Here is a 17,075-nt window from a genome sequence, read left to right as displayed (position 1 = left end):
TGTAACTCTTGGTGTTCCCGGTCAAATCTCAAATCTCTGAGGGATACAGAACACCATAATTGATGGTCCTTCTCGAAGTAGGCTATAGAAAATGTATGACTCCTCCTTTGGGCCAATCATTTATTTTGTTTACAATTGTATAAGCATCTTTGGGAGACAAGCAGGAACATATTTTATTCAACAAGAATGTTAAACTTACCATGCATCATATCAGCTAATTTTGTCTCTAAAGTCACTGAAGTTAATGGGCTACATCTCACAAAACATCAAGATCACATTTTGCCCTTTCAAAATAAATATGTACTTTAAATATGTATTTATTGCATTAAGGAAGTTAGAATTTTTGTGACATTATTTTCATAACAATTTAGCACATTTCTACGGATTCCCTAAGGCGACATGGTGAAGAAAAAATATGAGATGGGAGAAAAAAAAAAAGTCAATTTCGTTCTCTCGCAAAATGTTTGCATTACAAATTCCATGATAAACTTTGCATTCGCTTGCAAAACCTGTTATATTATGTTATATATTAATGACTAAAATAATTTTGTTCACACTACATGATTTTAAAACTTCGGGCTGAACTGTGATGACTTGCTCTCTGTGAAATCAGGAGTGTTCAAGTTGTTGAGCTGTTCACACGACACAACGTGATTGATCCGCAACAGGAGGTAATGCGCTACACAAGTTGACAACAACTCTGTCACCCAACGATTCTATCTTGTCTACAAACCACGTTTTGTCACGAAAAATCACGCGATAAAATGACGCGCACGTGCCAATACCTAGCGAAGAATACTGACCTCAACCCATGCCGTGCTCTGATTGGCTGTAGGTCATGACATCACATGAGGTTGATTCGTGAGACAGCTCTGGATATCTAGCATGCTAGATATTTTTCTGGGCTCGGCGACGTGTCTGCGAGCGTCTTTGATGCGTTGTTGGCTCTTCTATACTAACAGATTGTTGAGCGTTCTTCGCCTGCTAATCCCCCGTGATTTGCACGCTATAGCTGACCTGTCGGCAAGCTCAACTATTTGCAAATCTGGCTTAAATCGGGCTTAAAATCATCTAACTAGGCTTTACTTGTCATAAAAGTGACATAAAGGTGAAGAAAAAATAAAAACAATGTTCCCCAAAAAAGGCTTAACTTACAAATGTATCGAATAAATCTTTGTCATGGGAAACAAAAAATAATCATGCAAAAAATCATGTTTGTCTTAGCTATTGTACAACCAATTACAATCTCAAACAATATGTAAACAAGTATACTGTATGTACACAAAAATAAAGACTTTTACACTAAAAACCAGAATCGTAGTAGACGTGACTAACTTGACAAACAAAAAACTAACACTCAACATGAGTAATTCACAATGTAACCAAGGTACCATGTAGATTAGAAAAGCTAAACAAGCAGCATACAACCATTAGCTCAGCTTGATTCCTGGCCTACAACCAGCACACAATCTCCTGAACTGAACTGCAATGAAAAAATAAAGAGCCACTTTCATCAGTCAGACTCCAACCATTTAAACAGAGGGAGGTGGGATAAAACTGGATAACGTTGCATCATCCTGGGCAGTCGGTGGTGGGCTACGATTGAACGGATACCATTAAATATTTACCTTTCATTACTGAGTCGCAGGGAGCACACAGAAACATGTGATCATTCAGATACTGACCGTAAGATTGCTATCGATCAGGATATGTTGAGGCCCCATGACTTCACTGATCCAACAGTGCAAAGAGAAATCTGTTCAACGAACCATATTCTAAACGCACAGCGGCAAGCCCAGATGCTGCGATTTGGACTGTTCAGTGCTAGGACTGCAGTTCATACTTTACTCAAATGAGCAGACGCTACAGGCTGCATGTGGACCAAATGTCACACACTGATGATGGCTTAGCCTGAATCGCGTCTGTGTGGACATGGTATAAATACATATATGATGTATAACTAGAGAGAGTGGTTTTTCATCTTTATTTGACCAAATGTCGCCAACATATTGATTCGAAATGCTGCAAAATGATCTGATGAAGCAAACTATTTAAGGTTTATAGGTTAGTAATTCTAGATAGCAGCACATTTACCACTCATTTAGTGGCGGGACATTGACTACACTCTTAGTGTAGTCCACACTACTGCGTTTTCGTTTAAAAACGGAGACCTTTTGCTACGTTTGCACCTCCCGGGCGTCCACACTAAAACGGGAAAAACGAAGACCTAAAACGGAGATGTTTAGAAACGCTGCAGCTCCGTTTTGTTTGTTTGTTTGTTTGTTTGTTTTACCTTTATTGTCTGTTCAGATTAACTGGACAGAAATTCATCTTTGATACTGGCTTCAACAACATTCTACAACCACATTAAACACATAAAAAACATAATACACCCATAATAATTAATAAATACATGATTCGATAAAAATACAGTGTACATAATTCACAATAACATCCCTAATTGAGAATTTGGTTTAAAACAGTCACTGCCAATGGAACAAATGATCTTTTAAAAATATTCTTCCTAGCATACGGTGTACGTAGCCTGCGACCCGAAGGGAGGACTTCAAAGCATGAGTGGAGAGGATGAGTCTGATCTGAAAACACAGCTAGTGCCTTTTTCTCCATAAAATTTGAGAATAGTTCTTGTAGTGTGCTCTGTTCATGGCCGATAATCTTGTTTGCTTCATTGATTACTCGTGTTAATTTATTCTTTAATTTCATTGTTAAATTTCCATACCATGAGACAATATTATAGGTTATAATGCTTTCAATCATCGATCTACAATGGTTAAGATCCTCCTTTCGATGTCAAGGTTTCGCAACTTTCTAAGTAGGCTTAAGCGCTGTCTTGCTTTCTTATGTACATAGTTCACATTTTTCAAAAACAAAAGTTTATCGTCAATTTTGAATCTCCGGAAGGCGTTTTAGTATGGACGGGACAAAATGGAGGAGTTTATAAACGATGATGCAGAGGCTCCCGCTCATCTCTATGATTGGGTGTTATCAGTCATGACGTATCCTTCCCTGATTCGTCACTCACCGTTTACACCGGCACGCGCATGCCCAGTGTTGGTGAATGGTCACGTGATCCGCGTTTTCAGTCGTTTTAATGTGGACGGAGATCATTTCAAATACGCAGATAAAACGCATGGTGTGGACGGAGATCGTATTCGTTTTAATTCTCCGTTTTTAAACGAAAACGCAGTAGTGTGGACGGGGCCTTAGAAAAAAATAGGTTCAGTGGTTGGGAATCTACATTTATGCCAAAAAGATTCTATACAAGGAGAAATGTCTTAAGACCCCATGTGGTGAAAAACAAGGTTTTAATATTGTTTATACTATATGTCAATGTGGTGTTTTTAATATGCTTTACAACAAATGTACAAATTCAACAGTCAACACCATTGATGAGTGTTTTCTCCTTAAAACTCTATTGAAAATAAGACGCGGTTTGAAATCGCCAGTGTTTCTTACGTCACAAACTACCTGGTTACCAATCACGTCAACGTGCCAGTGGGCTTTCTCAAGGGAAGTCTCAAGAGAAGCCAGGTTATCCTGGTATATTTTTCTGTTGAGATAAAAAATTGTGTACATTTAGCAATATGGCGGGTGAATTATGTAAATGAGGTATATTACGATATTATGATGAACAATATGCCTTAATTCACTGATGTTCTTTGGGAACATAGTTTGTATAACATTAGCAACACATTATCATATTAGTTTACCGCTATGTGTACGACATTGTAGAGAGCGATGCATAAAACGCATTAGCATTCTGAACAGCGACTAGTCACTGCATGAGTGAATGGAGGCAGGGCTCATTTGTGTATTCATGGGGGCAAGTTACATCCAAGCTATTTCAAGGCGTCATTAAAAAAAATTCACAGGAAATTCCATTTTTCTAATGATAAAGTACATTTACATTCCATAATGGGAACCCCTAAAAAAAGGTCTATATAAAACCTTTTCTTTTAAGATTGCATGTTGCGATAACATACTACTAAAGACAAAACACAGTAACCATGTCCAACAATTGATAACATGTCCTTCTTGACTCATTACATAAAAATAAAATCCAAAATAGCTGAATTACTGGAACAATTTGGATGCCATCTCATTGAATTAAACATGGCCATGTGGCAACACAGCATACTAGAACATTCTCATTCACGGCTCCATGCTGGTGGAATGATCTCCCCACCGTCATTCAGAATGCAGAATACCAGACAACATTCAAAAGACAACTGAAAACTATCTCTTCTGTGAGCACTTAACCTCATAAAAGAAACAAAGAATATCTTTCCTTTTCCCTTAATCCTCCAGTGCCTTGCTTATGCTACTCTGAGAAATGCAGGCACTTTGTATGACCTCTTCACGATGACTCACTTTAATTTAGTCCTAATTTGTAAGTCGCTTTGGACAAAAGTGTCTTCTAAATGACTAAATGTAAATGTACTACTGTATGAAATATTCCTAAAACATGCATTCCGTTTCACATACAATACATTAACTGTTCTAAAACAGTAAACCATGGCTTAACAGGGCTTATTGCTGTTATATAATGGTTTGTTCATAAACATTTAATTGAATGAAGTCACAGTTGTATGTTTGTAGAGGAATTTACTGTACAGCGGCTTCGAACGTGGATCAACCAATCAGAATAAAGGACTGGAACAATCCATTTTATAATGTGCAATGTGCTAGAATTAGATTTCAAACATAACCATACCTTCTGTTAATGGTTAAATCCATCTCAATGTATGGATTGCATTAACTTGAGTGTGCGGCTTATTGTTGGCTACTATGGTAATCAATGTAAACTTCTATGAGAATCTGACAAATGACAGAACCTGGACCTTTCACTAGCAATAATAACCTTTTTTAATTTAACCAATCTCAATCAGGTTCTTCAGTTAGTAAAGAACACAACCACCCGTTAATAATGTAGTCAAGAGAGCCAACAACTGATTACACAAAAGATTTAAAGCAAATACGTTATCCAAAATTAACATTTTGGAGTACTTGTCAATGGAGGGTGACCTGTATTTTGCTAAAACTGTTTGATTAAAAAAAAATCATAAAATATCTGTATTTTTTCCCCTCATATATTTATTTTGGTGAACAATCATTAGCATCATCTCCCATTGTGATAATCCATGTTACCTTCAATGGATAGTCTCTATGTGAATCCAAATGAATTTACAGACAAATGAATGCAGGGTGCCAAGTTTGGTTCTTCACCGCATCTATGCGGCCTGCAGGAAAGGAAATCACATCTATAACCAGTGACAATTCTAATCTTCTGAAGCTCCCCAGACCAAAACACCAACAAGGGTTCAATCACTACCCTAAAAGTCTAGGAAATACATCCGCAAAAACCGTGGCAAACAGAGAGAGCAGAGGTACAAAACAGCTAATCTTAAATATGCAGTACAGATAATCACAGAGGTAAGCCACTGTCACCTAAAATCTGGGTTAGCATAATGGTTTCAATCAGACTCTGTGCTGGGGGCAAGAATGTAATTATTGTCTGATTCTCTTCAAGTCGCATACGGTTACGTAACATGCATCACATCAGCATTTCTTTTTAGCTCTCCAGTTTTAATTCTTGGTAGGATTCCACGGGTAGTCCAAGAGCTTTATTAAAGTAAATCACACACACAGCAAATCTTAAATCATAGTGCATCTGTATTAATCCCATCTAAAGAACAATGTGACAATTTTACATGAATAAATAAGCTCAAAGTGACAAAAAGAGAGAGAAAGCAAAAAAAAAACGCTTAATTTATTAATTCAACACAAGCATTTTTGTTTTCATGTCGTGTCTGTGACCCCGTTGCGGTGTCGAACACAGGGATTCCCCGGTCAACACTCTTTTTCCTCATTAAAGACAAATATGACAAATATTTCATTTGGATTCATGTAACTATTTCGAGAGAATTACTGGAGTTACAAATGTTTGCAGACACTACATTATTGGAGAAATTAATATAATAAAACTTTATGCATGGTAATAACACTTTTATCGCAATTGCATATGAAGAGCTCTTTTCCAAACCGCGATAAACGGCATTTTTAAAAAAAATGAGTTTGTCGTGTCATTCTGCTGTGGACAGAACCCTTTCACTGCTCCATCAACGTTTCATGCCAAATCGGTATATTTCCTTGTTTAAAATGTACTGCAAGACACAGTTTCTTTCCAAGCCGCGATAAGCGCCAGCTGTTTTTAGCCTAAACACGATAAATCCTCAAATTCAATGAGCGCTCTACGCAATCCAGCACTGCGGCACTCTGAACAGAGGTTTATTATGTTCATTCATTCCTCAAAATGAGTCCTAGTAGTCGACTAGTAGTAGATCATTTAAGCCATTTGTATTATCAGTAATCACATATATTGATTTAATTAAATGGGAGAGAAACCATATGAGCGTTTTTAATTGCCTATTCCGCATCTCAACGTATGCATAAAGCTTGCCACAAAGAACCGGCAAAAGTAATGATTATGCATGAAACATTTGAATTGTTTATTATTAAACTAGTGTTTTCTGTTAGTGTCAGCAGCAAAGATAAAGTTAATGATGCTTACTCGCCATCTTCGCAGTGAACGCGCATAGGCCTAGAGAAACGCATTGAATTAGCCTATACGCAGAGAGTTGCCAATTTATTTTAGTTTTTAATTGTTTTGTTTAAAAGTAGACATTTAAAGCTTTCTGTAGCCTCGTTCTCAGGCCTGTGTGAGGCAAGCGTCGCGGTGTTTCGGTTCATATATGAGACGCGCTCCGGTTCACCTGCGTGCCTCTGTGTCCTGATTATATTGTCTGATATTTACTTCTAATGTATTAATCCAGTCAATTTGTCGATGAAACATTTATTAAAATTTAGATACAATTTATATGAAACGAAATTTACAAGCTTTCTACAAAACAGAACTTAATAAGTGGTCAAAATCATGTCTGACGCACTCCAAATATTTTCCGATATTGGGCAGCTTTTGAATTTTGATCTATCTTACTCATCTCATGCGGTTCCCTTTTCATAGCCTACTCAACATAGATGAAATAATAAAAATAAGTAATGTAATATTATTAAACACAAATGTGAAACGTAGCCTATGTTCATTTTTTTTTTTTTTTTTTACTTGCGTCATGCTGCTCCGCTTTGCTCACATGTTATGTAGCCTGTGTGTGTGCATGTGCTGGAGGGGTGCCCATCACTTTTTTGAATATGTTATCATATATTGATCATTTTTACTAATTCGTTTTTTTTTCATGCATATGTTGAAATTGGTACTATTTGTTTGAGGTTTGACACTTTACTAAAAATGACTTTACTAAAAGTGATGAAAAAAAAGGATGTATTTATAGCGTTTTGGAAAAAAATAAAATTAACTTTTAAATTATCATTAACAATATTGTTGTTTGATTTAATAATTATTGTTCAAAATGTTCAGACTGAACCAATAAAACATTTAAACAAGATAATTTGAATATTCACAAAATGTGTGGGTCTAGGTAAAAAATGTAGTTTTCCTGAAAACTATTGAAATGGATTTATAGCGTTTTGGAAAAGAGCTCTTCATATATATATATATATATATATATATATATATATATATATATATATACAGTGTATATATATATATATATACACGTGTATATATACAGTATATATATATATATATATATACAGTATATATATATGAAGAGTTCAGATGCAAAAGCCTCTAAGTGCCATTTTAAAATTTCTTCTAGAATGATAATTTTTATCAAGCTTGTATATTTAAGTTCAGTAATTTCACTTAAATTGCAATGAGGATTACCTATTAATTGTCATTTAAGTGAAATTACTGAACTTAAATATACAAGTTTGATAAAAATGATCATTTTAGAAGAAAATTTCAAATGGCACTTAGAGGCTTTTGCATCTGAACTCTTCATATATATACACGTATATATATACAGTATATATATATATATATGTGTGTATATATATATATATATATATATGTATGTATGCATGTATGTATGTGGAAGGGATTATAGGGATGAACGACTTTAATGTACGACGTGAAGGCAAAGAACCTGCGGTGGCTCTGCAACCATTGAATACACAGCTAACTGTGGATTATCATGCATATACAATGGTTATTTGCCAGCATTGACAACTTAAAGCTGTTATTGAAGTTTGCAGTTTAATATTTGACCAGAAGGGTAAAAATGATATTTTCGTCAGTTACAGCTCGTTAGATCCAGCATTTTGCCCACTTTGAATTAGACACAGAAATAAATTAGTGCGTAAAATTACATGCATGTCAATGAATTAATTTATTGACATATAGCATTTATTTGAATTAATTATTTGAGAGAGATTCTGTTCAGTGTCTCTCTCTCTCACCAATTAAGCTGTGAGTTGAATTACTTCAAAACAGCGATGTTACCCTCTCGATGCTGAGATGTAATGTGGCGATTCAGTAGCGAAGAAATTTTATTACTTAATGTCGCGAGATCAGCATTGATAAGTTTCTGTGCCCCTGAATGTTTCTGCGTGTAAGCAGCATTATAAAATATATATATATATATATATATATATATATATATATATATATGCCCTTCAAATGTTAGTTGTTAGTCAGGTTTCTTTCATAGCCGGGTTTGCTTTTTAATTGGTACATCAAACTGTTTAGTTTAAAGCATCAAGAAAGAAAAAAATTGTTTTTCACAATTTGACCTCTTTAAGGATAACAGTTTTATGAGAAGCAGCATTATTCTAACCAGCACTAATGACAAACTTCAATGTTATGCTTTAGTCAAAGGGAATAGCATCTGATGCATTTAAATCATTCCTACAGTTTTCAAACATTCACACTGTGTTTTCTTAATTCCTGCTCTTTCAGATGCCGTATAAATACTCAATGAGGGGGCTTTGGAGCAATGAATGCTGCCTGAGGCTTATCACTGTTTGAGAGAAAGCAAACAGCTCTTGTTAGAATTTCAATAAATTCCGTCCATAACCTTTTCAGTTTCTTTCTTACATGAGGCAGAATATCCTCCAGTAACCAGTGTGCTGCTGAACGATAGGAACGTTTTTGAAGCTCTCCTGATTTTCCAATTCTGCCCTTGAAGTAATTTAGTCATACATGAATCAAGAGAAATATCTGGATCTCTTGCTTAGGATGTTTCCATCTGTGATTGCAGTATAGTCCTCAGAAAGACAGTCTGCTAATGCCTGTGATTAACATTAGTGGGCAGCTTTTTGTGCCACTTAAAGTTGCTGCCGTTCTGCAAACACTAACTTGTCTGGTTCATCAAGTTCTTGAGGATCCAACATGATTCATGCTTTTTCTTTAAGTGATTTCCAGAAACCTCATGTCCCAGAGGGGGTAATTAGATTGTCACTCAGAGTCTGGACCAAATAGGACAAGTAATACATATTCTAAAATGAACGAATCGCTCACTTTATTTTTATGCAGCTGTCAGTCGATGACTTGAGATTTCGTTACCATAACGTGTCGCTACGGGTTTGTGTCTTCCTTTGGACTTGACTGACAGATGGGATTCTGACACTGTCTCCAAAAGTCCTTTGTTTGAGCTTCCTAGGCTGAGTTTACACTTGGCATTGACATGCGACCTGTATCCAGATGGTGTCCACATTGAAAGGACAAGTGTAGACGCGTTTCTAAGCAGAATGTTATCGGATCGGATCTCAGTGTAATCCAGCCATCGTGTCTGCATTCACAGTTGGACTGTCATTATTTGGCCCCCTAATTTTTTGGGTTTTCATGAGCTGTATGCCAAAATCATCAGTATTAAAACAATAAAAGACCTGAAATATTTCAGTTGGTGTGCAATGAATCTAAAATATATGAATTTTTAATTTTTATCATTAATGATATGAACTTTATGACAATATGCTATTTTTTTGAGAAGGACCTGTATATAGTGATGCTATGGAAGCTTGTTTCCGCCACTGAATAAAAAAATATAATAAATAAGTGTGACTTTTTATCTCACAATTCTGACTTTTTTTCTCACAATTCTGACTTTTTTCTCACAATTGCGAGTTTATATCTCACAATTCTGACTTTATTTCTCAGAATTGCGTGTTATAAAGTCAGAATTGCGTGATATAAAGTCGCAATTGCGAGTTATAAAGTCAGAATTGTGTGTTATAAAGTCAGAATTGCAAGATATAAAGTCAGAATTGGGAGATATAAAGTCAGAATTGTGTGATATAAAGTCGCAATTCTGAGAAAAAAAGACAGAAGTGTGACTTTTTTTCTCACAATTGCGAGTTTACATCTCGCAATTCTGACTTTATAACTCATAATTGCGAGTTTATATGTCAAAATTCTGACATCTTTTCTCAGAATTGTGAGATATAAACTCGCAATTGCGACTTATTAGGCCAATTCTAAGGGGAAAAAAAGACTAACTTTTTTCCCCCTCAGAATAGTTTAAATCTCACAATTCTGACTTTATATCATACATTTCTGACTTTATAACACGCAATTGCGACTTTATATCTAGCAATTCTGACTTTATAACTCGCAATTCTGACTTCATATCTCGCAATTCTGACTTTATAACTTGCAATTCTGACTTCATATCTCGCAATTCTGACTTCATATCACGCAATTCTGACTATATCTCGCACTTGCGACTTTATATCACGCAATTCTGACTTTATATCTCACAATTCTGACTTTCCATCTCGCAATTCTGAGAAATAATGTCAGAATTGCGAGAAGTAAACTCACAATTGTGAGAAAAAAAGTCCGAATTGTGAGATAAAAAGTCGCAATTACCTTTTATATTTTTCATTCAGTGGCGGAAACAAGCTTCCATATGATGCATCCCCCCAGCTCTAATGATTTTTTTTTTTTTCAACATTAGAGCCCCTGCCTCGGAGGAACTCACAGCACGTCCCTGGTCACATTTATCCCTCTTGTTAGAATTTGCTTTGGTTGAGGTGAAAGACAAAAAAACCCCAGAAACTAAGAATATTCCTTTTGTTTGATCAACATAAGAGGAAGATGAGAGCTTTAAGTTCTCAAACACACAGTGTGTGCTGACATTTTTCAAAAGCAAATTGTGATCTTTAAAAAAAAGCAACTTCCTCCCACATCTGGGATTAAAACGATTATAGACTATTTTCGGAGTGTGTGATTCTAAGAGCGCAGTGATTTCTGTGCTGTTTAACAAACACTGGAGCGCTGGAAATAAGACTGATTTGCATTCGCCCACTCATCTACAGTGAACATGACGCATTCTCTGAGGGATGACGCTGGTACTCAGAACATGGCAGACGGTGTTTTTGAGATGTACAGTCAAAGGCTACAAGTGTTTCTCCAGCAGATCAACTGAATGAATGACTGTGTCTTTGACTAATGTCTGGGATACGTGCCTCTTCGCATGCCTTCAACAGAGAACCTAAATATGGTGAAAAAAAAGAAAAGGTTTGGGAGTTGCCAAGGATCCCACAATGCAATATTATCACAATACGCCATAAATTGCGGAAATTATCCTGTCTGCCAGGAGAGAAATTTAACCCTGGTGAACAAAAATGACGGGTATGATTTCATTTAACAGATGCTTTTATCCAAAGCAACCTACAGTATGTTTACTACAGCAACAATCCACTTGGAGCAGCTGGGGTTAAGTGCTTTACTCAAAGGCACAATGGTGATACTTTATGGCTCTTATCTTCTTGGGCTCAAACTAGCAAACCTTCTTGCTTTCAGCCACCATGAAATAATCTACAATGAAAGCAATACATTTGAAATTGGAATTTAGAGTATTACTGATAAAGGTCCAATATAATTCACTTTCTTTAATGAAATAAAACGGTACCTCATGAAGGTACCTGTTGGTCAGATGGCCTTAACTCAATGAGCCACCATGCACTTCATTTTTAAATTTAAACCGGGTGCACACTGGGGGATTTTTTTTTTTTTTACTGTCCTTTACATTTATTGCTTCTCAGAATGTACAAGATTCAGCACAAAGACAATTAATCAGCCATTGGTGAGCATGCCACACTATGTGACCTGCAAATTTAGTCTCGGAAGACAATATCGTGGCAAGAATCATACAGTGTGCACCCGACTTTAAGCTAATAGGCATGCCTTGCTCTGTTGAGGTTGCCTAATCTGGGAAATTACTTTTACAATTGTTGCTAATTATCATGCTCAATGAGTAAAAATTGGCTGCATTTGTTCCCACTGGAGCAGAAAAGCAGCACTAAGACAGATTAAGTTAGAAAAGCTGTGACATGAGAACAGAAGTCTTTTAGAAGCGAACACTCATCGAAACTTCGGCCTTTTGGGTGCTGACTAATTACAGTCATTAATTTTGAAACCCCTAAGATGCCACACATTATTGTTATTTTTTTCTTGTTTTGTCATTATCATGAATTAAATATCTCTATAGCTCTCTACGGTGTAAAAAATACTTTAAGGATTATTGGAGTAGGTTTTACAAGAAAATTATATATATATATATATATATATAGTTATAGTTATATAAACTATATAACTATTTCAGCCTGTCTACTTAAAAATTCCACATATAATTCATTTCAATCAGAAATATATACAAGAAATTTTTGAGTGATTTTTTTTCGTACAGTGTAAAGTACGAAAGTTGAAAAAATCTTTCAAATTTTGGGGTCGGAAAAATCTTCACAATTTTTCGAAAGACTCTTATTCTCACCAAGGCTGCAGTTATTTGATCAAAAATACAGTAAAAACAGAAATAATGTAAAATATTATTACAGTTTAAAATAATTGTTTTCTATTTTAATACGTATAAAAATGAAATTTATTCCTGAGATGCAAAGCTGAATTTTCAGCATCATTATTCCAGTCTTCAGTGTCACATGATCCTTCAGAAATCATTCTAATATGATGCTCAAGAATGAAAAATATGAAAAATGTTTCACACTTTTAATCAATTAATGCATCCTTGCTAAGTAAAAGTGTTAGTTTATTTTAAAATTGTTGTCTGACACTTATCATCATACGCACTAGTGATTCTGAACGTGGACACTTTCATATCCAGACAAACTGAGTCTGCATGCTCATAAAACTATGTTTGACAGCTGCTAATTACATGTTATGTGCCTGAAGAAAAAAAAAATACAGAGAACACTGTAATGCATGACCTCCCATGGCTACAATACAACATAATTATTTTTTTGCTAACAATAAGTCATATTTCTGTGCAAAAAAGTAAAAAAATGTACATCTAAGTTGCATTGTATTCTATAATTACACTGCTTGACAGCTTAAACATTGTATTCATATTCCTTTGATCTATTATTAAGTCAGATAAAACCCCATAACATACAGGCTCCATTCAAACTTATAATTATAAAAATCCATATTTAATTACAAGTTGTACTTTAAAAAAAAGTAAAGAATAAAGTTTGAAAATCTCCCAATGACTTACATTGACATAATATAAAGTATTTAAATATAATATATCTTTTTAATGCAATATCTGCATTCAGAATTGCAGGTGGTCTTTCCGACACCGCTTCCGACAATCTTAAAGGATTAGTTCACTTTTGAAAAAACTTTTGCTGATAATTTACTCACCCCCATGTCATCCAAGATGTCCATGTCTTTCTTTCCTCAGTCGAAAAGAAATTAAGGTTTTTGATGAAAACATTCCAGGATTTTTCTCCTTATAATGGACTTCCATGGGAACCAGGTCCAACTGAGGTCCAAACGACAGTTAATAACAGTTACAGATGCAGCTTCAAATGTCTTTAAACGACACCAGACGATGAATAAGGGTCTTATCATGCGAAACGATCGCTTATTTCAAAGCTTATTCCAAAAATGTAACTTTTCTAAGGACAAATGCTAGCCTTGCTATATTCTGTGAGGCGCGTTTGCAACGTCACGTAATACGTAATTACGTTCAAAAGGTCACGGGCGACGTAGCCAGAAGTACAGAGTCAGAGTGTTTACAAGTTGAACGCATAGGTTGAACGTGCAAACTAACTCAAACGCCGTTTACAAAAAAGGAATTAAAAGGTAAAACAACCATGTCGGACGATTTTGATTCTGTACTTCCGGCTACGTCGCCCGTGACCTTTTGAACGTAATTACGTGACGTTGCAAACGCGCCTCACAATATATTACAAGGCTAGCATTTGTCCTTAGAAAAGTTATATTTTTGGAATAAGCTTTGAAATAACCGATCGTTTCGCATGATAAGACCCTTATTCATCGTTTGGTGTCGTTTAAAGACATTTGAAGCTGCATCTGAAACTGTTATTAACTGTCGGTTGGACCTGGTTCCCATTGAAGTCCATTATAAGGAGAAAAATCCTGGAATGTTTTCATCAAAAACCTTAATTTCTTTTCGACTGAGGAAAGAAAGACATGGACATCTTGGATGACATGGGGGTGAGTAAATTATCAGCAAAAGTTTTTTCAAAAGTGAACTAATCCTTTAAGGATGCTCCGATTATCATAAAATAATCTGATCTATTCCTGCCATTTGTGGTGTGTTGAGAATCCCGGGACCGCTCCCATCTCAAATCGGGGATATCCAAAATGGTGGATTGTTTTGGCCCAATTTCTCCTCGTGTGTGGTGTGTCCCCCGGGGACGAACGAGCACGCAGCATGTGAACTGTGGCATGTAGCCAATCAGAAAGCGAGGTGACGAGGCGTAGAGGAAGCACTGGCGGGAAACAAAATCAAAACAGCCGGCGCCCGGCGGTATAGCGCACCAGAATGTCCGGTGGACGGTTTTTTCCGGAACAAAAAAACAAACTACACACTATCGCCACTGCATCCTCTTCGTCCACCATGATTGTTTACTCTGAAGTCACGTTTGATCTTGAGGGATTTTGCGTCTGACCTACCTAGCTCGGGATGCCGGGGAGTCAAATCGGTTCTTGTGTGATGCGTTGATTTTGCCGTGTGGCTGCGCACCACACACTGTACAACCAAAACTGTTAGACCCGTGATTTTTTATCGCTGTGTGTAGGGTCTCTCAGGTTTGGAAAATCGGCCAGCAATTTTAAAATCCCGTCCGGTCCCGTGTGAACCAGCCTTATACTAACACAGACTCTGTGATTCTGCACTGCGACGGTTCACACTGTTGTTATAGGCATTGTGGAGCCTCTATTAAATTAAATGATCTATCAATGGACGCAGATCACTGGTGAGGGGGAAACACAGTCTTGATTCGGCGTGGAAAAGAAATGATTTCTCCATCTCTATAGCACTCTTCACTATCACGTCCCCCTCTCCTGTGACAACCGTGGCCACACACCATGACGATCACAGAAATTGCCAATTATAAATGACAGTTCCGCTAAAGTTAATGCACAAAATGCCCCCATGTTATCAAAAAATGTATTGCAGGTCAGACAGAAAGTCTTTGGAAGAATAGGATATAGAGTGTAGATAATCAGGATGAATGCATACATATATACAGTACATATATATTTCAAATAAATGCTGTTCTTTTTAACTTTCAATTCATCAAAGATGTATCTCAACATTGATAACATTAAGAATTAAAAAAAAAAAAGCAATTGAACTGAAACACTTATTAAACCATCCAAATATTTCAAAAGCACACAACCACCATTTGGATGCCCACTTTATCTGATTGACCACTGTTGAATTTTTCCAACATGTCCACAAATTATTCAGAGACTATTTTAAGAGTCTTTTCTTATTTATAATGCATTATATATTTTGCAGCACACTTTGGATTGCATTACATCTTACAGTTAATAACCTTTCACAAAAATATAGCAAAGTGATTATGATGAAAGCTGTTTTGAAGAGCAAGTTATAATATTAATGTTTTAAAATGACAAGCACAATAACTAGAAATACTCATTCTGGAGCATTTGCTCTAATCTAATCCAAATTTTCTCTTCTGGGCCATGTTTTAGCTGAATATTTCTCCTCACATAGAATGATCCAGAAACGCAAGCCTAAAATAATTGAAATATGACTAATTAGAATTCTGTCCTTGGACTAAATGGACTGAAAGTTTTACAACAATTACATCTCACCAGTTCGTAGTTAATGGCACACAATGTTTTTTGTATAATCTACATGTTCTCACCCCAATTATTATCAAAGCATGTCCAGACCGCGTCAGCTTCTATCATGTTAAATGGTGTTATGCAAAAGGGACTGTGCCATTTCACTGGCATGGAATTGATTTAGTGCATTGCCTTTAGGGGGCCGATAATGACCCTTCATCTATGCATGACACACACCTTCATCTCCATTTCATGCAGCCTTAAGAGGGAGAGAATGGGTGTTTATCAATGTCTCCTATTCCCTATATAATAGAGTTGAGATGGGCAGTCTCTGTCAGGTTAAAAGCATTGAGAGGCTAAATGTTTTTACTATGTAATACTAATACTAATAATCCACAGGTTACCACAAACCCAGACCATACTCAGACTGATCTCATGAAGTAGCGTGTGTATGACACGCCAATTCGTATTTCCATTTTTGGCGTGCTATCAAGACGCATAATCGCCTTTCAGCGTGTTTATGAACGCCATTGACTTAACGTTATATAAATATATGACTTACCTCAACCCCGTCCCTAAACCTAACCGTCACTGGGGTTAATGGCATGTATGACTGTTCCCTTACCATCCTAGGTAAAAAAAAGATATGACCTACCTCAACCCCATCCCTAAACTTAACCGTCACTGGGGTTAATGGCATTTATGACTGGAGATTTGACTGCGTGTACAGACACGCGGAATGACGCGGACGTTAATGGCGTAGACACATACGCATACACGCGGATACAGGCGGATAGCTCAAAATGCCTAGAGATGACACGCCACCTGACTCGAAAGTGGCGTATATGTTTACGCAAAAGTCATGATGTCATGTTGCCATACTACACAAAAAAAATATTTTTACCAGGGTTATGCTATAAAATCCTGACCTTGAATTTAATTCAGACTGAGGATACAAACGGGGCACACAATTGTAATTCCAAAGAAAGGAAACATAGTTGAAATTAATTGAAAATAATTTTGAATAAAAATAACAGACAGACAGATG

At 36.2% G+C, this 17,075-nt stretch overlaps 1 protein-coding gene and 1 long non-coding RNA gene across 4 annotated transcripts in view; one reads left to right on the top strand and one right to left on the bottom strand.

Moving 5' to 3' along the window:
* Positions 1-9,035, top strand: part of LOC148998488 (uncharacterized) — a 114,896-nt gene extending 105,861 nt beyond the window's left edge. For both annotated transcript variants that reach the window (XR_016168227.1, XR_016168229.1), the window contains one exon: positions 8,900-9,035. This is a non-coding gene — a long non-coding RNA (uncharacterized LOC148998488). The remainder of the gene's footprint in view (positions 1-8,899) is intronic.
* The window catches only part of ntrk3b (neurotrophic tyrosine kinase, receptor, type 3b), a 139,891-nt gene that overhangs the window by 38,073 nt on the left and 84,743 nt on the right, over positions 1-17,075 (bottom strand). The gene's annotated exons all lie outside the window — the stretch shown is intronic.

Source organism: Pimephales promelas, chromosome 1 (assembly GCF_988280905.1).
Source record: "Pimephales promelas chromosome 1, fPimPro1.hap1.1, whole genome shotgun sequence".
Lineage (NCBI taxonomy): Eukaryota > Metazoa > Chordata > Actinopteri > Cypriniformes > Leuciscidae > Pimephales > Pimephales promelas.
Note: the sequence above shows the minus strand (reverse complement) of the source record. Positions and strands in the feature narration are given on the sequence as shown.